Source organism: Salmo salar, chromosome ssa10 (genome assembly GCF_905237065.1).
Source record: "Salmo salar chromosome ssa10, Ssal_v3.1, whole genome shotgun sequence".
Lineage (NCBI taxonomy): Eukaryota > Metazoa > Chordata > Actinopteri > Salmoniformes > Salmonidae > Salmo > Salmo salar.
This window is the reverse complement of record NC_059451.1, coordinates 50,234,249-50,256,524: the sequence shown is the minus strand read 5'-3', so window position 1 is coordinate 50,256,524 and position 22,276 is coordinate 50,234,249. Positions and strand designations below refer to the sequence as shown.

The following is a 22,276-nucleotide window of genomic DNA, read 5'->3' as shown; positions in this document are numbered from 1 at the left end:
CTCTCTCTCTCTCTCTCTCTCTCTCTCTCTCTCTCTCTCTCTCTCTCTCTCTCTCTCTCTCTCTCTCTCTCTATATCACCGGGGGCAAACTACCTGCCCTCCAGGACACCTACAGCACGCGATGTCACAGGAAGGCCAAAAAGATAATCAAGGACAACAACCACCCGAGCCACTGCCTGTTCACCCCGCTACCATCCAGAACGCGAGGTCAGTACAGGTGTATCAAAGCTGGGACCGAGAGACTGAAAAACAGCTTCTATCTCAAGGCCATCAGACTGTTAAACAGCCATCACTAACACAGAGAGGCTGCTGCCGACATACAGACTCAAATCATTGGCCACTTTAATAAATGAATCACTAGTCACTTTAAATAATGGCACTTTAATAATGTTTACATATCTTACATTACTCATCTCATATGTATACATTGTATTTTATACCATCTATTGTATCTTGCCAGTATATATTCTTATTCCATCCCTTTATATTTAAAATCAAATCAAATCAAATTGTATTAGTCACATGCGCCGAATACAACAGGTGTAGACCGTACAGTGAAATGCTTACTTACTTAACCAACAATGCAGTTAAAAAAATTCCGGATAAGAATAAGAAATAAAGTAACAAGTAATTAAAGAGCAGCAGTAAAATAACAATAGCGAGACTATATAAAGGGGTGTACCGGTACAGAGTCAATGTGGAGGCTATATACAGGGGGTACCGGTACAGAGTCAATGTGGAGGCTATATACAGGGGGTACCGGTACAGAGTCAATGTGGGGCTATATACAGGGGGTACCGGTACAGAGTCAATGTGGAGGCTATATACAGGGGGTACTGGTACAGAGTCAATGTGGAGGCTATATACAGGGGGTACCGGTACAGAGTGAATGTGGAGGCTATATACAGGGGGTACCTGTACAGAGTCAATGTGCGGGGGCACCGGTTAGTTGAGGTAATATGTACATGTAGGTAGAGTTATTAAAGTGACTATGCATAGATGATAACAACAGAGAGTAGCAGCGGTGTAAAGGGGGGGCAATGCATATAGTCTGGGTAGCCATTTGATTAGATGTTCAGGAGTCTTATGGCTTGGGGGTAGAAGCTGTTTAGAAGCCACTTGGACCTAGACTTGGTGCTCCGGTTACCGCTTGCCGTGTGGAGGCAGAGAGAAAAGTCTATGACTAGGGTGGCTGGAGTCGTTGACAATTTTTAGGGCCGTCCTCTGACATTGCCTGGTATAGAGGTCCTGGATGGCAGGAAGCTTTGCCCCAGTGATGTACTGGGCCGTTCGCACGACCCTCTGTAGCGCCTTACGGTCGGAGGCCGAGCAGTTGCCATACCAGGCAGTGATGCAACCAGTCAGGATGCTCTCGACGGTGCAGCTGTAGAACATTTTGAGGATCTGAGGACCCATGCCAAATCTTTTCACTCTCCTGAGGGGGAATAGATTTTAGACTTCATGACTGTCTTGGTGTGCTTGGACTATGTTAGTTTATTGGTGATGTGGACACCAAGGAACTTGAAGCTCTCAACCTGCTCCACTGCAGCCCCGTCGATGAGAATGGGGGCATGCTCGGTCCTCTTTTTCCTGTAGTCCACAATCATCTCCTTTGTCTTGATCACGTTGAGGGAGACGTTGTTGTCCTGGCACCACACGGCCAGGTCTCTGACCTCCTCCCTATAGGCTGTCTCGTCGTTGTCGGTGATCAGGCCTACCACTGTTGCGTCATCGGCAAACTTAATGATGGTGTTGGAGTCGTGCTTGGCCGTGCAGTCATGAGTGAACAGGGAGTACAGGAGGGGGCTGAGCACGCACCCCTGAGGGGCCCCTGTGTTGAGGATCAACGTAGCAGGTGTGTTGTTACCTACCCTTACCACCTGGGGGCGGCCCGTCAGGAAGTCCAGGATCCAGTTGCAGAGGGAGGTGTTTAGCCCCAGTGTCCTTAGCTTATTGATGAGCTTTGAGGGCACTATAGTGTTGAACGCTGAGCCTGTTGTCAATGAATAGCATTCCCACATAGGTGTTCCTTTTGTCCAGGTGGGAAAGGGCAGTGTGGAGTGCAATAGAGATTGCGTCATCTGTGGATCTGGAGGGGTGGTATGCAAATTGGAGTGGGTCTAGGGTTTCTGGGATAATGGTGTTGATGTGAGCCATGACCAGCCTTTCAAAGCACTTCATGGCTACAGACGTGAGTGCTACGGGTTGGTAGTCATTTAGGCAGGTTACCTCAGTGTTCTTGGGCACAGGCACTATGGTGGTCTGCTTAAAACATGTTGGTATTATAGACTCGGACAGGGAGAGGTTGAAAATGTCAGTGAAGACACTTACCTGTTGGTCAGCGAATGCTCGCAGTATACGTCCTGGTAATCTGTCGGCCCTGCGGTCTTGTGAATGTTGACCTATTTAAAGGTCTTACTCACATCGGCTGCGGATAGCGTGATCACACAGTCTTCTGGAACAGCTGGTGCTCTCACGCATGTTTCAGTGTTATTTTCCTCGAAGCGAGCATTGAAGTTTAGCTGGTCTGGTAGGCTCGTGTCACTGGGCAGCTCTCGGCTGTGCTTCCCTTTGTAGTCTGTAATGGCTTGCAAGCCCTGCCACATCCAACAAGCGTCAGAGCTGGTGTAGTATGATTCGATCTTAGTCCTGTATTGATGCTTTGCCTGTTTGATGGTTCACCGGAGGGCATAGCGGGATTTCTTATAAGCTTCGGGGTTGGAGTCCTGCTCCTTGAAAGCGGCAGCGCTAGCCTTTAGCTCAGTGCGGATGTTGCCATGGCTTCTGGTTGGGGTATGTACGTACGGTCACTGTGGGGACGTCGTCATTGATGCACTTATTGATGAAGCCAATGACTGAAGTGGTGTACTCCTCAATACCATTGGAGGAATGCCAAAACATATTCCAGTCTGTGCTAGCAAAACAGTCCTGTAGCATAGCATCTGCTTTATCTGACCACTTTTTTTATTGATCTAGTCACTGGTGCTTCCTGCTTTCATTTTTGCCTGTAAGCAGGACCCAGGAGGATAGCATTATGGTCAGATTTGCCAAATGGAGGGCGAGGGAGAGCTTTGTATGCGTCTCTGTGTGTGGAGAAAAGGTGGTCCAGTTTTTTTCCCTCTGGTTGCACATTTAACATGCTGATAGAAATTTGATATAATGGATTTAAGTTTCCCTGCATTAATGTCCCTGGCTACTAGGAGCGCCGCCTCTGGGTGAGCATTTTATTGTTTGCTTATGGCGGAATACAGCTCATTCAATGCTGTCTTAGTGCAAGCCTCTGACTGTGGTGGTATGTAAACATCTATGATAAATACAGATGAAAACTCTCTAGGTAGATAGTGTGGTCTACAGCTTATCATGAGATGCTCTACCTCAGGCGAGCAAAACCTCGAGACTTCGTTAGATATCGTGCACCAGTTGTTATTTGCAAAAATACATAGTCCGCCGCCCCTTGTCTTACCAGACGCCACTGTTCTGTGCTTTGGATACAGCGTATAACCAGCCAGCTGTATGTTGATAGTGTCGTCATTCAGCCACAACTCCGTGAAGCATAAGATATTACAGTTTTGAATATCCCGTTGGTAGTTTAATCTTCTGCGTAGGTCATCTATTTTATTTTCCAAAGATTGCACGTTTGCTAGCAGAATGGAAGGAAGTGGGGGTTTATTCGATCGCCTAAGAATTCTCAGAAGGCAGCCCGGCCTCCGGCCCCTTTTTCTCAGCCCTTTCTTCACGCAAATCACGGGGATCTGGGCCTGTTCCCGAGAAAGTAGTATATCGTTCGCGTCGGGCTCGTCAGACTCGTTAAAGGAAGAAAAGGATTCTGCCAGTCCGTGGTGAGTAATCGCAGTCCTGATGTCCAGAAGTTATTTTCGGTCGTAAGAGACGGTAGCGGCAACATTATGTACAAAATAAGTATAAAAGATAAGTTACAAACAACGCAAAAAAACCTAAAAAAACTATCGGTTGGGGACACGTAAAACATCTTCCTTCTTCTCTGGAGCCATTTTGTGTGTATTAGGTAGTTGTGGAATTGTTAGATTACTTGTTAGATTTTACTGCACGGTCGGAACTAGAAGCACAAGCATTTCACTACACTCGCATTAATATCTGCTAACCATGAGTATGTGACCAATAAAAATGTATTTGATTTGTTATACTGTATCTATGAGCTGAGGGAGTGGCTATAGGGGGAGGGGACAACAATTTTGGACCCCCTTGTGGCCCCCCTAAATGTGGAGTATGAAATCATTTTTACATAGCTCATTTTTCTATCGTTCTTTCTTTACATCCGTTATTAGACAGTGGCAACGATGATGATTATGAACATGGTCTTTTGCCTGCTAATGCCTGCAATGCAGTGAAGAAAACGATATGACAACAATAACGTCTAATGTAACTGGCCCCTCTAACAATACAACTGGCCCCAGCTTGGCCCCCCCAGCTGAAATGGTCTAGAACCGCCACTGAGAGTGATATGTCCCAGAGAAATAAAAGCTTGAGAAAATGTGTCACCCATCACTCTCTACACTTCCCTGATCTCTTAACATCTCTTCTCTATCTTGTTCAGTCTTCATTCATCCTCACAGGAGATGTATCTCAATAGTCCAAAATGGCTTCCTCAACAACTTCTCATCTCCAGTTCATCTGTACTCTTTTGAAATATCAGGATAGATAAGAGCAATGTGGTGGGACGTAATATGGTGAATGTCTACCAGTAATTCAACTATCCATTTATTTTTACATCAGTGCAGATGAAGGAAAGGAGACAAGGGGAAGAAGACAATTTAGACTATCGAGACGCAGCCCGGGCCTCAGTTCCTCTGTTCTGGGGCAGCTGTGGCCACAGGGAGGTGAGAATATAAAATGGAACGTTGGTGATGCGCCTCTACAGCACGCAAGGCTCTTGCTGCTGTTTGCATGGCGCACCCGCACTTTGTATGTGGGTTACCCACGTAGGGCTTCAGACTTTAGTCAGCGACATACTGTAGGCTGCTAGCACCAGACATGTTCATCTCTTTACTGTTACAACTACGGTGTTACATTGGAGGTCTAGAGATCAGTCTAAATCCTGTGTAAATGTCTAAAGATCATGTCACAAACAAGTGTTTTCTTAATGTTAATATATAATGAATATATTATTTATATATTATTTCCCTTTCAATTAAGCCCTAGACAACCAGGTGAGGGGAGGTCTTTACTAATTATGTATTCTATCAACAGTATCAGTGAAATGTCAATAACCATTTAAAGGACTGTTAGTATGTTGGTGGGCACTGTGCAGTGAGTCTGTGGGTGGTAGTTACACGGGGCTGCCTGAGTCTGTGGGTGGGCTGCCTGAGTCTGTGGGTGGTAGTTTCACAGGGCTGCCTGAGTCTGTAGGAGTGTTGAAACCAAATTACCTCTCTGAAGGCTATAGCGTCATTACTCAATCAGAAAGTTTCAATGACACTGACATTATTAATAACTCACAGGGGTTTGTATTGTCTTCTATACATATCTGCATGATCTCTGACAGGCTTAGCTGGCAATACATTCAGACAAACAGTATATTTCAGAGAAAATAGAAAAGTGTGGGGAAGGAGGGACATCACACCCACACCCTCACTCTCACTTCCCTATTCTCTCTTCCTGCTCAGAACTCTGGTAAGAGCTTGTCAGCCTCTGATAGGCTACAGACGTTTCAGAAACATTTCAACTACTATATTCTTCCTAAAAAATGTTTTAAAACCTCTTCGGGATTGGTGTCCCCCCCGTGGGATGCTTGAGCTAACGTAGGCTAATGTGATTAGCATGAGGTTGTAAGTAACAAAAAGATGTCTCAGGACATAAACATATCTGATATGGACAGAAAGCGTAAATTATTGTTAATCTAACTGCACTGTCCAATTTACAGTAGCTATTTCAGTGAAATAATACCATGGTATTGTTTAAGGAGAGTGCACAATTATGAACTTGAAAATGTATTAATAAACCAATTAGACACATTTGGGCAGTCTTGATACAACATTTTGAACAGATATGCAATGTTTCATTGGATCAGTCTAAAACTTTCCACAGACACTGCTGCCATCTAGTGTCCAAAATCTAAATTGGGCCTGGGCTAGAATAATACATTATGGCCTTTCTCTTGCATTTCAAATATGATGGTACAAAAAAACCAAAAAAAATGCATGTTTTTTTCTTTGTATTGTCTTTTACCAGATCTAATGTGTTATATTATCCTGCATTAATTTTACATTTCAACAAACTTCAAAGTGTTTCCTTTCTAATTGTCACGTCCTGACCAGTGAAAAGGGGTCATTTGTCATAGTAGTATGGTCAGGGCGTGGCAGGGGTTTGTTTGGTGTGTTTTGGGGTTTTTTGGTTCTAGGGGATTTTGTGCTAGTTTTCTATTTCTATGTTTCGGTTTTGTTTGGCCGAGTATGGTTTCCAATCAGAGGCAGGTGTCTTTCGTTGTCTCTGATTGGAAGCCATACTTAGGCAGCCTGTTTTCCTTTGGGTTTTGTGGGTGGTTGTTTTCCATTTAGTCCAGTTTGTACCTGACGGAACTGTTGGTTGTCTTTTGTTATTTTGTCTAGTGTTCGTTTCTATTAAAATAATTAACGATGAGCACTCTACACGCTGCGCCTTGGTCTAATCCTTCTGACACCTATGACACTAATGGTATCAAGAATATGCATATCCTTGCTTCAGGTCCCGACCAATAGGCAGTTAGATTTGGGTATGTCATTGAAAAAAAAATGTAAAAAAGGGTCCGATCCTTAAGAGGTTTTTAACGTGAAATATTTTCACTGTTTGTTAACGTCATTGTGTGAAGCCGGCCGGATTAATTTGGTGTTATTTGGACTTACGGTTCATGAGAAGTCCTTCAAAGGTTTTCCAGAACTGTTCAGCATGAAGAAAGACACCTACATACAAAGTTGCAGTGGTGGAAAAAGTACCCAATTTTCATACTTGGGTAAAAGTAAAGATAGCTTAAAAGAAAATGTAAAAGTGAAAGTCACCCAGTAAAATACTACTTGAGTAAAAGTCTAAAAGTATTTGGTTTTAAAGTATAAATCATTTAAAATGTCTTATATTAAGCAAACCAGATGACACGATTTACTTGTTTTTAAAATTTACGGATAGCCAGGGGCACAGTTCAACACTCGGACACAATTTACAAACAAAGCATTTGTGTTTAGTGAGTCCGCCAGATCAGAGGCAGTAGGGATGACCAGGGATGTTCTCTTGATAAGTGCATGAATTAGACCATTTTCCTGTCCTGCTAAGCATTCAAAACATAACGAGTACTTTTGGGTGTCAGGGAAATGTAAGGAGTAAAAAGTACATTATTTTCTTTAGGAATGTAGTAAAGTAAAAGTAAAAGTTGTCAAAGATATAAATAGTAAAGTAAATTACAGATACCCCAAAAAACTACTTAAGTATTACTTAAAAGTATTTTTACTTAAGTACTTTACACCACTGCAAAGTTGTAGGTCTCCAGGTCAAAACATGGCGGCGGATATGAGGGTTTAAGTGAGACTGATTATAACAGCGCCACCCATAGGCCAATCGGTGGCATTATATTGACCAAGTTACTCATGGCCTCTAATTTTTGTGTGCCAAATTAGAAAAAAAAGTGACCAATCTATGTGTTACATGTATAGAGACATTTGGATGGGTGGGACCTACACTACTATGCTATGTATGTTTTAAGTTCAAATATATTCTGTGAACCCTGTAGTCTGTCTGTCCTTAATGATAACAAGTCATCTATGGCTGAGGAGGTGATCCTGGCTTGGGGATCTGTCCTTTGACTACTGGTGAGAAGCAGGGCCTACTGTGACTCCACAGACATTGTATGATACTAGTCTGGTTCTATTTAAAGTGTAAACCCTTTACATAGTGTATCTATGAGCTGAGGGAGTGGCTATAGCTAGCAGAGTGATACGCCCAAGAGAAGAAAAAAAACTTGAGAAAATGTGTCACCCATCACTCTCTACACTTCCCTGATCTCTTAACATCTCTTCTCTATCTTGTTCAGTCTTCATTCATCCTCACAGGAGATGTATTTCAATAGTCCAAAGTGGCTTCCTCAACAACTTCTCATCTCCAGTTCATCTGCACTCTTTTGAAATATCAGGATGGATAAGAGCAATGTGGTGGGACGTAATATGGTGAATGTCTACCAGTAATTCACCTATCCATTTATTTTTTACATCAGTGCAGATGAAGGAAAGGAGACAAGGGGAAGAAGACAATTTAGACTATCGAGACGCAGCCCGGGCCTCAGTTCCTCTGTTCTGGGGCAGCTGTGGCCACAGGGAGGTGAGAATATAAAATGGAACGTTGGTGATGCGCCTCTACAGCACGCAAGGCTCTTGCTGCTGTTTGCATGGCGCACCCGCACTTTGTATGTGGGTTACCCACGTAGGGCTTCAGACTTTAGTCAGCGACATACTGTAGGCTGCTAGCACCAGACATGTTCATCTCTTTACTGTTACAACTACGGTGTTACATTGGAGGTCTAGAGATCAGTCTAAATCCTGTGTAAATGTCTAAAGATCATGTCACAAACAAGTGTCTTTCTTAATGTTAATATATAATGAATATATTATTTATATATTATTTCCCTTTCAATTAAGCCCTAGACAACCAGGTGAGGGGAGTTCTTTACTAATTATGTATTTTATCAACAGTATCAGTGAAATGTCAATAACCATTTAAAGAACTGTTAGTATGTTGGTGGGCACTGTGCAGTGAGTCTGTGGGTGGAAAATTCCACGGGGCTGCCTGAGTCTGTGGGTGGTAGTTACACAGGGCTGCCTGAGTCTGTGGGTGGTAGTTTCACAGGGCTGCCTGAATCTGTGGGTGGTAGTTTCACAGGGCTGCCTGAGTCTGTGGGTGGTAGTTTCACAGGGCTGCCTGAGTCTGTAGGAGGTAGTTACACAGGGCTGCCTGAGTCTGTGGGTGGTAGTTACACAGGGCTGCCTGAGTCTGTGGGTGGTAGTTACACAGGGCTGCCTGAATATGTGGGTGGTAGTTACACAGGGCTGCCTGAGTCTGTGGGTGGTAGTTACACAGGGCTGCCTGAGTCTGTGGGTGGTAGTTACACAGGGCTGCCTGAGTCTGTGGGTGGTAGTTACACAGGGCTGCCTGAGTCTGTGGGTGCTAGTTTCACAGGGCTGCCTGAGTCTGTGGGTGGTAGTTTCACAGGGCTGCCTGAGTCTGTGGGTGGTAGTTTCACAGGGCTGCCTGAGTCTGTGGGTGGTAGTTACACAGGGCTGCCTGAGTCTGTGGGTGGTAGTTTCACAGGGCTGCCTGAGTCTGTGGGTGGTAGTTACACAGGGCTGCCTGAGTGTGGGTGGTAGTTACACAGGGCTGCCTGAGTCTGTGGGTGGTAGTTACACAGGGCTGCCTGAGTCTGTGGGTGGTAGTTTCACAGGGCTGCCTGAGTCTGTGGGTGGTAGTTTCACAGGGCTGCCTGAGTCTGTGGGTGGTAGTTTCACAGGGCTGCCTGAGTCTGTGGGTGGTAGTTTCACAGGGCTGCCTGAGTCTGTGGGTGGTAGTTTCACAGGGCTGCCTGAGTCTGTGGGTGGTAGTTTCACAGGGCTGCTTGAGTCTGTGGGTGGTAGTTACACAGGGCTGCCTGAGTCTGTGGGTGGTAGTTACACAGGGCTGCCTGAGTCTGTGGGTGGTAGTTACACCGGGCTGCCTGAGTCTGTAGGAGTGTTGAAACCAAATTACCTCTCTGAAGGCTATAGCGTCATTACTCAAACAGAAAGTTTTAATGACACTGACATTATTAATAACTCACAGGGGTTTGTATTGTCTTCTATACATATCTGCATGATCTCTGACAGGCATAGCTGGTAATACATTCAGACACACTGTACATTTCCGAGAAAAGAAGAAAAGTGTGGGGAAGGAGGGACATCACACCCTCACCATCATTCTCACTTCCCTATTCTCTCTTCCTGCTCGGAACTCTGGGTAAGAGCTTGTCAGCCTCTGATAGGCTACAGACTGACGTACAGCATGTTTCAGAAACATTTTAACTACTGTGCTCTTTAAATTAATAACATGGAATATTTTCACTGTTTGTTAATGTTGTGAGAAGCCAGAGGCAACATTCACACATACATATGTGGATAATATTTACCTTAAACAATTAACTAGGAACCTTGCTGTGTTGAGGTTAGGTTTCCCAGTGTCATGTTAGAATGTCCCTCCTGGCCAATCCCAGTTCTTCTGGGGTGGCCAGAAGTTCACTCTTCACTCTTCACTCTTTAACGGTCTTAAACTGGTGGAGGGTTCTCCCTCTGAATTATTTTGGGCACCTAAAGCTAATGTCCTGTATTTCTATTAGGGCTGTCCCCAACTAAAACAAATCTAGGTCGACCAAGAGTAGTCTTTTCTTTCGACCAATCGATTGGTTGAATTTTTTTAACATGTATTTCTCCATATGTGTTTTAATAAAATCAACTAATATGTAGGCTACTGAACTTTGTCTGATGCTTTAACCTTAAACCTTGTTTAATGAAATAATTAATAAGAGGAAAAAAAACCTGTTCCCGACCCTCCATCTCCTGCCGGCCTTCGCAGATTCTGCCGTTACGCTCCTGAAGTTGACGGTAATAGGCTACACCAGCGGTCGGCAACCTTTTCCATTTGGTGTGCCAATTATCTTCCCATTACCACCAATCTGCATGCCAGTTATGATTTTCATATGCACAGATTCATGAAACAGTTTAATTTAATTTATAATAGTCTTTGTATCTCAAAATCATTGTCTGTTGTCTGTAGTACATTCTATCTAAATCTAAATGAAAATTGTACCAATCTAAAAATAACTTTTATTGCCAATTTTGTCAAAAATGGCCTACATAAAGCCAACACATAAAAACATTACAGCCTGCAGGTAGAAAATATCCTGATAAAAATAAATATTATAAATCACATTGGCTACAAATGGCCTGTCTGCAAAGAACTTGAAACTATCAACTGGGTTGCCCAGAGACTTGAGCTAGCAAACTTGTAACATTGTATAAAAATATTCTTGGCCCTCAGAGTTTCCCGTGCCAAAGAGCTCGGGACAGACACAGCAGTAGGCTATTTGTGCAAGGAATAAGAATGAATCATGAATTTTATGATGTTTCCACTGGATCAGACCATTACATTTGTCCCTTTCAATCCGAATGGTTATCGAAAGGGAGAAAGCTAGAAATATTGTTCAAATACTTTGAGGAACTATTGTCATTCCCAAATGATTATAAAAATAGACTTTGTTCACTTGTTGTTTGAGGTGAAGAAAAATGACATTTTTTTTCTCCACAGCTCATTAGTGGTGGTGAGTTAAGACAATCAGAAAAACGAATCAGACATCCCCAAATGGGCACATTTTTGGGCCTACTGTACATTTGTGCCGAGGCCAGGTAGACTAGTCCTACTTCTATATGCGTAATCAGGTACATTGGCTTGCGAAAGTATTCACCCCCCTTGGGGGTTTGTATCATTTGATTTACACAACATGCCTACCACTTTGAAGATGCTAAATATTTTTTATTTTGAAACAAACAAGAAATAAGACAAAAAAACTGAAAACTTGAGCGTGCATAACTATTCACCTCCCCCAAAGTCAATACTTTGTAGAGCCACCTTTTACAGCAATTACAGCTGCAAGTCTCTTGGGTATGTCTCTATAAGCTTGGCACATCTAGCCACTGGGATTTTTGGCCATTCTTCAAGGCAAAACTGCTCCAGCTCTTTCAAGTTGGATGGGTTCCGCTGGTGTACAGCAATCTTTAAGTCATAACACAGATTCTCAATTGGATTGAGGTCTGGGCTTTGACTAGGCCATTCCAAGACATTTAAATGTTTCCCCTTAAACACTTGAGTGTTGCTTTAGCAGTATACTTAGGGTCATTGTCCTGCTGGAAGGTAAACCTTCATCCCAGTCTCAATTCTCTGGAAGACTGAAACAGGTTTCCATCAAAAATGTTCTTGTATTTAGTGCCGTCCATCATTCCTTCAATTCTGACCAGTTTCCCAGTCCCTGCCGATGAACAATATGTTCTCGGGGTGATGAGAGGTGTTGGGTTAGCGCCAGACATAGAGTTTTCCTTGATGGTCAAAAAGCTACATTTTAGTCTCATCTGACAAGAGTACCTTCTTCCAAATGTTTGGGGAGTCTCCCACAAGCCTTTTGGCGAACACCAAACGTGTTTGCTCATTTTTTTCTTTAAGCAATGGCATTTTTTTGGCCACTCTTCCATAAAGCCCAGCTCTGTGGAGTGTACAGGCTTAAAGTGGTCCTATGGACAGATACTCCAATCTCCACTGTGGAGGTTTGCAGCTCCTTCAGGGTTATCTTTGGTCTCTTTGTTGCCTCTCTGATTAATGCCCTCCTTGCCTGGTCCATGAGTTTTAATGGGCAGCCCTCTCTTGGCAGGTTTGTTGTGGTGCCATATTCTTTCCATTTTTTAATAATGGATTTAATGGTGCTCTGTGGGATGTTCAAAGTTTTCGGATATATTTTTTATAACCGAACACTGATCTGTACTTCTCCACAACTTTATCCCTGACCTGTTTGGAGAGCTCCTTGGTCTTCATGGTGCTGCTTGCTTGGTGGTGCCCCTTGCTTAGTGGTGTTGCAGACTCTGGGTCCTTTCAGAACAGGTGCATATATACTGAGATCATGTGACAGATCATGTGACACTTAGATTGCACACAGGTGGACTTTATTTAACTAATCATGTGACTTCTGAAGGTAATTGTTGCACCAGATCTTATTTAAGGGCTTCATAGCAAAGGGGGTGAATACATATGTACGCACCACTTTTACATTTTTTTGAAACATGCTATTTTGTGTATGTCCATTACATGAAGTCCAAATAAAAATAAATTTAAATTGCAGGTTGTAATGCAACAAAATAGGAAAAACACCAAGGGGGATGAATACTTTTGCAAGGCACTGTATGCGTCCTTACTCCACATTGACAGGAGCGTTTCAAACAAAAGACAATGATTAAACTGACAAAACTCGTAAATGGAATGAAATAAACTTTAACTTGTTTCTGACAAGTGTAGCATAGGTTGTGAGTTCTGCAAAACACATATCCACTCTGACAATGAGAACTGAAAATTACTACTACTAATAATATATTGAATGTATTAACCGAAATGACTGTAACCAAACAAATACTGCAGATTAGAAATGATGGGAAGTAACAGTAAATCTTAGTACTGGTGATACATGTCACGGGATCCCATGCTTTTTTACTCAGGGATCCCTTGCAGCATTGGGGAACATCCTGCACCTGCATGCACCACGTCTATTTCTATGGGGCGGCAGCGTAGCCTAGTGGTTAGACTGTTGGACTAGTAAACGAAAGGTTGCAAGATTGAATCCCTGAGCTGACAAGGTACAAATCTGTCGTTCTTCCCCTGAACAAGGCAGTTAACCCACTGTTCCTAGGCTGTCATTGAAAATAAGAATTTGTTCTTAACTGACTTGCCTAGTTAAATAAAGGTAAAAAATGGGCACAAGCACTGTTCATGACACTAATTGTTCACACCCTTCTTGTTTGTGGAGAGAATTTTGCAGGTTTAAAGCTTAGTTCCTGCAATTCTACACATTTTGTCATGTGGTGCTAAGAAAATGTTGCCGTTTTAAAGCAAATTTTCTTGCAAGTCTGTACATTTTGCCATGTCTAATGTGCATTCATGTGATATTTGAGTGACAAAAAACCTGAACTAAAAACATCAGCTGACATGGGCTAGCTGATCTGGACATTTCTGACAAGTTATAAATAACTCTCTAAGGTCGGTAATGACTAACATGACAAGAGGAAATTGATGATGCAATACCAATTTCGAAATTGCACATCGTGCATTCTACTATTACAACGTCCAAAAGTAAGTTTAAAGCCGGATTGAGTTCCTTAATTTTTGGGGGGGTGTGTAGGGGAGCCCCGCGCCCACCGCCGACCCCTAAAGCCCCCCACAGTTTGAGAATCACTGATATATGTAATGGGGAATTGATAGACACAGCAAACAATGCACACAATGAAGTTATGAAACAATGAATAGCCACGAATTTGCGAGAGAGAGAGAGAGAGAGAGAGCGCATTCGGGAGAGAGATGTGCCTTGTTCATCTGAGGCACAATCCCCATATTCTTGGACCGAGGCATCCACGTGGCCTCCTAAGGACTAGTCCACTGAGACAGGCACAAATCAGACAGGTGTCTCGTGTGCCATGAAAAAAGTATCTATTCGCAACTGATAGACAAAAAAATTGAATGTTTTCAATACAGACCCCTTTTGTCATACAGTATTCCATATAAGGACCTCAGTCCTTATGAAAGTTGCACAGCATACCCTTAGTCTAGTGATGCATAATTTTACATTTCTGCCATCCATTGTGACATTGTGGGAGGATAACCAACCTTCCAATGATTAGCAATGCATTTCTTAGCCTCTATAACTTTTAGGCTACACAGTTTCTTCTGATAGGTCTCCAGTATCAACATTTCCAAGCAACAGAAACAGGGAGAAGGGAGAATCTGTAGACATGCTAAGATAAAATAACATACTCTTTACCAGAATTCAACCATCCTTCACACAACCATAACATATACAAATATGTCCCCTTTTTGTGTTTTACACCTCCAGCAGAGGAATTACATTTCTGAGTGCATGATATTCAGTTTCACTGGCATATAGTAAATACTATGGATGGTGTTAAACTGCAATCATTTACAGCTGAAGTCTGAAGTTTACATAGACTTAGGTTGGAGTCATTAAAACTAGCTTTTCAACCACTCCACAAAAGTCTTGTTAACAAACTATAGTTTTGGCAAGTCAGTTAGGACATCTACTTTGTGCATGACACAAGTAATTTTTCCAACAATTGTTTACAGACAGATTATTTCACTTATAATTCACTGTATCACAATTCCAGTGGGTCAGAAGTTTACATACACTAAGTTGACTGTGCCTTTAAACAGCTCGGAAAATTCCAGAAAATGATGTCATGGCTTTAGAAGCTTCTGATAGGCTAATTGACATAATTTGATTCAATTGGAGGTGTACCTGTGGATGTATTTCAAGGCCTACCTTCAAACTCAGTGCCTCTTTGCTTGACATCATGGGAAAATCCAAATAAATCAGCCAAGACCTCAGAAAAACAATTGTAGACATCCACAAGTCTGGTTCATCCTTGGGAGCAATTTCCAAACACCTGAAGGTACCACGTTTTGTACAAACAATAGTACGCAAGTATAAACACCTTGGGACCACGCAGCTGTCATACTGCTCAGGAAGGAGACGCGTTCTGTCTCCTAGAGATGAACGTACTTAGGTGCGAAAAGTGCAAATCAATCCCAGAACAACAGCAAAGGACCTTGTGAAGATGCTGGAGGAAACAGGTACAAAAGTATCTATAACCACAGTAAAACGAGTCCTATATCGACATAACCTGAAAGGCTGCTCAGCAAGGAAGAAGCCACTGCTCCAAAACCGCCATAAAAAAGCCAGACTACGGTTTGCAACTGCACATGGGGACAAAGATCGTACTTTTTGGAGAAATGTCCTCAGGTCTGATGAAACAAAAATAGAACTGTTTGGCCATAATGACCATCCTTATGTTTGGAGGAAAAAAGGGGGAAGCTTGCAAGCCGAAGAACACCATCCCAACTGTGAAGCACGGGGGTGGCAGCATCATGTTGTGGGGGTGCTTTACTACAGGAAGGACTGGTGCCCTTCACAAAATAGATAGCATCATGAAAGAGGAAAATTATGTGTATATATTGAAGCAACATCTCAAGACATCAGTCAGGAAGTTAAAGCTTGGTCGCAAATGGGTCTTCCAAATGGACAATGACCCCAAGCATACTTCCAAAGTTGTGGCAAAATGGCTTAAGGACAACAAAGTCAAGGTATTGGAGTGGCCATCACAAAGCCCTGACCTCAATCCTATAGAAAATGTGTGGGCAGAACTGAAAAGTGTGTGCAAGCAAGGAGGCCTACAAACCTGACTCAGTTACACCAGCTCTGTCAGGAGGAATGGGCCAAAATTCACCCAACTTATTGTGGGAAGCTTGTGGAAGGCTACCCAAAACGTTTGACCCAAGTTAAACAATTTTAACGGCAATGCTACCAAATACTAATTGAGTGTATGTAAACTTCTGAGCCACTGGGAACGTGATGCAAGAAGTAAAATATGAAATAAATCATTCTCTCTACTATTATTCTGACATTTCACATTCTTAAAATAAAGTGGTGATCCTGACCTAAGACAGGGAATTTTTACTCGGATTAAATGTCAGGAATTGTGAACAACTGAGTTTAAATGTATTTGGCTAAGGTGTATGTAAACTTCCGACTTCAACTGTATGTCTGAGATTATATCTGTATCCATTCATCAACATCAGTAGTGGCTCCCAGGTCTTCTTCACATTTTTGTTTGACATGTTTTGTGTCGTCTAGAAAAGCCTCTATCAACCATTGATACAGTTTGGCAATCAACTTTAGAGGTATGTCAAACGGCCTTAAAATAGATTCACAGAGAGAATAAAGTGTTGTATCTGCCATAGCCATAGCACCGTCAGACTGGTCTTCCCTGGTTGCCTGGACCTGCTGAGAACTCTGTCACCATCTGATCCTGCTCACATGACGCATTCAAAATAATTACCTTGGTGTACATTTATACATTATGTTATCCAAGAATAGAATCAATGGTTCAATAATTGAAATTACCATTATTCCCAGATCCCAGACTGTAGCCTACCCATCAACTCAAAATGAAACTTTGCGTCCATTCACGGGTTGTTATAATATACTGCAAAATTCACCTGAGCTCTGTAGACTGGCCTTCACTGGCTGTCTGACCCTGCTGGGACACCTGTCACCATCTGATCCTGCTAAGACATGATGAGCATAGTGTTGTGTACTGACTGTGCACCATGATAGTGTAGCCTGTAGAGTTGTTAATGCCATGTCAGAGTGCAAAGTAAGGAATTAACAAGGGAAACTCACAGATCAATAACGTTACATTGCTATAATAAAAACTCACATTGCGCTGTCAAAAAATGTCAGAATATCAGAATATCATTTGGCTGCTGGTTTCATCATTTGATTCAGGTCTAGTGTGATGGAGGCAAAAATATTAGCTAAAGTTAGTGAGCTAGCTAACATAACCCAACATTTGGCTAGCTGTAATGGTACATCAACTGGCGAAAACTAGCCAAGTTAATTTACTTCTGTTGAAACGGGACAAAAAGGCTACAAAACATTTCCATACACACAACAGCTGTTAGATGCTGCTACCTGACAGATAGCTAGAGGCTGTGTTGAACTGTGGTAGCTACTAGCTAGTTCATTCTCTTCATACAGAACTTCAGTTGACAGGGGATGAAACATGTCATGTTATGTGTCAGTTACACTACTAGCTCAGCACTGGGAATGTATATTTTTTTATTCTGTGAAGTTAAACAGCAGTTACCTCGCCAGCCACATAAATCAAATAAAGAGTAGCCAGTTCCTGCTCTGCTTGCTTTTACAACTCATAGAAAAAGTGCAATACACATAGACAGCAGCTACAGACAGCAGCACCATGCTGGTCCTATAATAAAAGCTTTGTGTTCCCAACGGGCACAGTTCGTCATAATGATGTCTTTTCCAGACGACGGTCAGATTTTGGTTGATTTTGAAAATGATGTGGACACTTGCTTGTCGAACAGCTTATTCCAAAATCATGGGCATTAACATGGCATTGGTCCCCACTTTGCTGCTATAACAGCTTCAACTCTTCTGGGAAGGCTTTCCACTAGATGTTGGAACATTGCTGCGGGGACTTTTACATTCTAGCAGACACTCTTATCCAGAGCAACTTACAGTAGTGAGTGCATACATTTTCGTACTGGTGTCCCATGGGAATCAAACCCACAACCCAGGCGTTGCAAGCGCCATGCTCTACCAACTGAGCCATACAAGATTGCTTCCATTCAGCCCAAGAACATTAGTGAGGTTGGACATTGATGTTGGGCGATTAGGCCTGTTAACATTTCCCTTCACTGGAACTAAAGGGCCTAGCCCGAACCATGAAAAACAGCCCCAGACCATTATTCCTCCTCCACCAAACTTTACAGTTGGCACTATGAATTGGGGCAGGTAACATTTTCCTGGCATCCGCAAAAGCCAGATTTGTCCTTCACCCAGATGGTGAAGCGTGATTCATCACTCCAGAGAACGTTTCCACTGCTCCAGTTTGGAACTCGGTAGTGAGTGTTGCAACCGAGGACAGACGATTTTTATACGCTACGCGCTTTAGCACTCGGCGGTCACATTCTGTGAGCTTGTGTGGCCTACCACTTCGTGGCTGAGCCGTTGTTGCTCCTAGATGTTTCCACTTCCCAATAACAGCAATTACAGTTGATCAGGGCAGCTCTAGCAGGGCATAAATTTGACAAACTGACTTGTTGGAAAGGTGGCATCCTATGACGGTGCCACGTTGAAAGTTACTGAGCTCTTCAGTAAGGCCATTCTACTGCCATTGTTAGTCTACGGAGATTGCATGGCTGTGTGCTCAATTTTATACACCTGTCAGAAACGGGTGTCACTGAAATAGCCGAATCCACTAATTTGAAGGTGTGTCCACACACATCCTCAATATGACGTCTTCTAGGAAACGTCTAAAAAACATTCATATGCAACCAGAATCCAACCTGATTAAGACAGCTTATTTCTGACGTCCTTATAACTCAAATCCAACCAAAATATGACCTGTTTAGGACCTCCCAATATTTCTCATGTCATGCATCTCACAGCAGCAATGCTACCAGTTTAAGACATTAAGACACTTAATATTTCACATCTATACTCAGAGGCTAAAATAAATGTTGAGGATGCATGCCAGCAAAGCTACAACACAACACAACACTAAACAATACATTCATTGCACTATAATGGTGACAAACTGTGCCCACAATCTGTTAGGGCCTACATAAAGCTGTCCCAACAGCAGAGTCCCAACAGCAGTCCCAACACCTTACCACTGCTACACCTGGCTATCAGCGGAGCCTTGTCTGGCAGCGAAACAGTTAATTTAGCCTCATTTACTACCTTTTAAAAAAACAATGCTGATATGGCTGACTTGCTTAAATAAATGTGGTTTCTACTGTCAATTGAGATGTACAAACTATGGCATAAGGGTGTGACAAGCGGATAAAAGGCAATCCGTAATTTCGATTAAGACATTACTGAGCGAGCTAGGACGGACGTAGTCAATATAACTATTTGTTCAGCACTTTTGAAAAGTACAGCAACAGAATTCAGAACATGGGCTGTTCTTACAGTGTTCTCCCTGTACACCAAGTCAGAACCGTAGGATAAATAAAGGGTGCATATAAGCAGACAATGAAAGCTCTTACAATATTCGATGACTACATTTCTCTAAAACAAGTTATAGGCTACATGTGCACCACCAAGTCAGAACAGTAGGCGAAATTAAGACAGGGAAAATAGACTAAATTATTACGGTGAGGTACATGGGCTACGAACAGCTTATTACACAATATACAATTAGTATTACTTTCTTAGCTACAGTATACGTATCTCCCTGGCATATTACATATTTTATATAGCAGCGTACAAGACATTTTTGGACTCACCTTGTTGTGCTGTGCTCACTTAAACAGAAAGGGGGTGCTGCAGTCCTTTGTGGGCAAATTTTTCATCAAACTTTGTCATCAAAGTCTGGCATTCTCTGGATTTATGGTGCATTCAAGACAACTGGGAACTCGAAAAAAAAACAAGGGTGAATCATGATGACGTCAGTGATCTTCAGGTCATAGCTCTAGAAAGAGGCCCAAGTTCCAGACTTACAATTCCGAGATGGATGACTGTTCAAAACATATTTCCCAGTCTGAGCTCGTTTTTCCCCGAGATTCCCAGTTGTCTTGAACTCATTGAAGATAGATTTCCCAGTTCCGAGTTAACAGTAGTTTTGAACGTGGCAGAAATCATGCTGAATTGACAGCATGGCCAATGCTGAATGTTTATAATTTTAAGCTTGGAAAAGAGACCCTTAAACCCAGAATTGGGACCATGCTCTCACTCCACTGAATAGCGGGCTAGTGATTGCTTTGCAATGCTTGCAGTTAGCCACTGATTCTTTCCAAACCAGTCATTGTTGAATTAGCGATTTCCAACTTGTTGTGTAATGTTTATGTCCAAAGGCCGATGAGCACCGATACATTTTATCTATAATTTCTCTTCATATGACAAGGATTGAAAAGGATTTGCCAGTAGGTTGTCGACTTGATTCATGATGATGACTGCTAGCCAAGATTTTGAAAGTATGATGTTGACATGATCAGTCCAATCAAAGGTACTGTACATATAATGTTATTTGACATCATTGTACCTGTAGCCAATGACCCTGAACCTTCTTGGACGGGCACTTCTAATGTAACTCTATGGCAGCATCCAAGGGGCTTGAATTTTCCAGCGCTACCCTTAGATTTTACAGTGACTTAGTGTCCCCATGAGTGACAGAACACTGAGCCAATCAAGGTGCAACTAGAGAATATTGCCAACCCCTACGCTCCGTATTTTCCGCCTGCTGCCCCACCACCACAGAAAGCACTGATCTAGGCTGAAACACCTGCATTTTGGAGCTGCCTTACTCAAGAAAACAAAAAAGAGACCATGTTTGTATGCAGCTTTATTAATTAAATGATTTACATTGTTTGTGAACTGAAATGTGACACATATTAATGCCAAAATAACATGCAAAACTAATATGTATGTTATGTTTTTCAGATAAAAATGTGGGACTCAAAAAGGTGGGGCTCTGCTCCACCTGCCCTGAATGACGGGGCGCCACTGTAAAAAAGTATGTCATATCAAGTAACATTTCACCTGGGAAATCCCTCTTTCCCTAAATATAGTGAGCTGTGTATATCAACAAAGTTGCAGCTCATGTGTGAAATACAGTAGACCATCTAGGAAACCATCAAACTAAAATGTGGCCTAATATCATTGGCAAGACAGGATTCCTGCTTTGTCTGTTGTTCAGCGGCTGCAGCTGTAGAGTTGAGCCGTCCTGGTCTCCAACGCCGCTTTCTCAGGTTCCTGAGGCATTCCTCAAGGAAACCAGTAGAAGTGGCATCATGTAAGGGTGTACCAAGCATCCTTGAACATAAAAGTCTGTGTTATTTTTTTTTAAAGACCCCTTTGTGTTCAATATGGCTAGGATTTGGTCAAACCAATCAAAAGCTAATACACCTTCAAGGGCACCATTTCGGTGGAAATAGCAGAGCTCATACATGATAGATAATACAGTGAGTTTCAAAATGAAAAATCTAACTTACAGTTTTTACCAATCTGAATCCTCGAGGCAAGGGAACTGTTCCACTAATGAACATGACAGTTGTCTGTCTCAGATGTTGTGCTGAAAGAAAAGAGGGTTAAACAGAAAAGAGAGCATTAATCAAAGATGCAATGTTTACAAAACAATCACAGTCACAATTCCCGTCATTAGTACAACAATATTTTGGAGATAAATACACAATGCAGAGACAGAGGACAATACAGTACTAATGATCAAGGGAAATAGTGTTTTTGCTGTAATGGGGGATTTATGCAGAGACATGGGAGGAATCTGTCTCTATATTGAGTCTGAAATAGGATACTTGTTGTTTGGCCATTGGCCCAGTTTTATTGCAAGTTATTCTAATTGGTCAACCACAGGCTAGGGCTGGGTTATAAACTACATCCTGTCCCTTTATTCACTGGAGAGAATCACAGGAGAGCTTCACTGGAGAGAATCACAGGAGAGCATCACAGGAGAGCACCACTGGAGAGAATCACAGGAGAGCACCACTGGAGAGAATCACAGGAGAGCATCACTGGAGAGAATCACAGGAGAGCATCACTGGAGAGAATCACAGGAGAGCATCACTGGAGAGAATCACAGGAGAGCACCACTGTAGAGAATCACAGGAGAGCATCACTGGAGAGAATCACAGGAGAGCATCACTGAGGACAGGGGAGAATGACCATCTACTTCCAAACATGATTTGTCCTATTTGAATAAACCTATTTTCCTCCCCCTGATTTGCTTTGGGGTCTGTATTATTAAAGAATAACATCAACTGCTAACATTTGGTGCCGTGATCCGGATGAATTGATCTCAACAACAACAAGAAAAACGTATCAACTGTGTGTTGATCCAGAAGAAAGAGAGAAGGCTGAGCGCAACCCACTTTGGGGAGTCAACTCTTA

The 22,276-nt window shown here is 42.5% G+C and overlaps 1 long non-coding RNA gene across 1 annotated transcript; it reads left to right on the top strand.

Moving 5' to 3' along the window:
- The first annotated feature begins 151 nt into the window (after positions 1-151).
- Positions 152-22,108, top strand: LOC123724422 (uncharacterized). Its single transcript, XR_006756963.1, has 3 exons — positions 152-207; positions 20,813-20,885; positions 21,790-22,108. It is a non-coding gene; the product is annotated as an uncharacterized lncRNA (long non-coding RNA).
- Positions 22,109-22,276: the final 168 nt, after the last annotated feature.